Source organism: Trichechus manatus, unplaced genomic scaffold (genome assembly GCF_000243295.1).
Source record: "Trichechus manatus latirostris isolate Lorelei unplaced genomic scaffold, TriManLat1.0 scaffold00347, whole genome shotgun sequence".
In the NCBI taxonomy this organism is placed as follows: Eukaryota; Metazoa; Chordata; class Mammalia; order Sirenia; family Trichechidae; genus Trichechus; species Trichechus manatus.
In genome coordinates this window covers 773,459-774,435 of record NW_004444283.1, presented here as the reverse complement: position 1 = coordinate 774,435, position 977 = coordinate 773,459, and positions in this window count along the sequence as shown.

The window sequence follows — 977 nt, the reverse complement described above, 5'->3', positions numbered from 1 at the left end:
AAAAATCAATCACTGAAAGCCTTATGGATCACAGTTCTACTCTGATGCACACAGGGTTACCATTAGTCCAAATCAACTCAAAGGCAACTGATTTTTAATTCTACCAAGAGTATTCTTACTCATAATCTTTTAATATTCTATTTCTTTTAAAAATAGACAAAACTAATCCAGGCTGTTAGCACTCAAGATAGTGGTTATGCATGGGGAGGAAGGGAAGGGATGCAGCGACGGGACGGGACACAAGGACTTATTATGGGATGCTGCTAATAACGTGGGATGCTGGGTCCTGGTTATATGGAAATTGTCACTAGTAAAAATTCATTGTGCTGGGTATATTTATGATTCATGGAATTTTCTGTAAATATATGTTTCATTAAAACTTAAAACAAGAGATTTTCCCTTTAAGTCCTTAAAAAAACACAACAAGATATTAGATATTTATCCTTTTTTCTTTTATAAGTGTACATATAAGGCTGCTTAGATACAGAACTTGGACAAATGCTCTTAAACAGAGAACAGGTATTATTAAATTAACCTATTAAGTGTACTTATTACAATTCCATTTTCTACCATAATCATTTGCTTCTTTAAACTGATGACTAATGAGTTTATGATTGATTGCCTTTCAAAGATAATGTAGTTTCATTTCACATATGAATATGATTTATCCTCCTTGCTTTTCAACTTGAAATCAATATTTTCAAATAATTCCTGTTCTTTTAAACCACACAGGTTTTTTTTAATCTTAATATAGTTTATTGTTTTTATCCTGTATATTGGTAGGACTAGAATAAATAAATTTTCACTTAGTCAATGTGCTTTTAGAAACAACCTAATATTGGTTTCCATAGTTTGTATCATCATTGTATCATTAAAAAATAAATAAATACATTTCTAGCTCCAGTCCAATGCTCATGTTATTTCAATGATAAATGTATCAGTGCTACTAAATTTAACATGTTCACTGTGGCACTAAG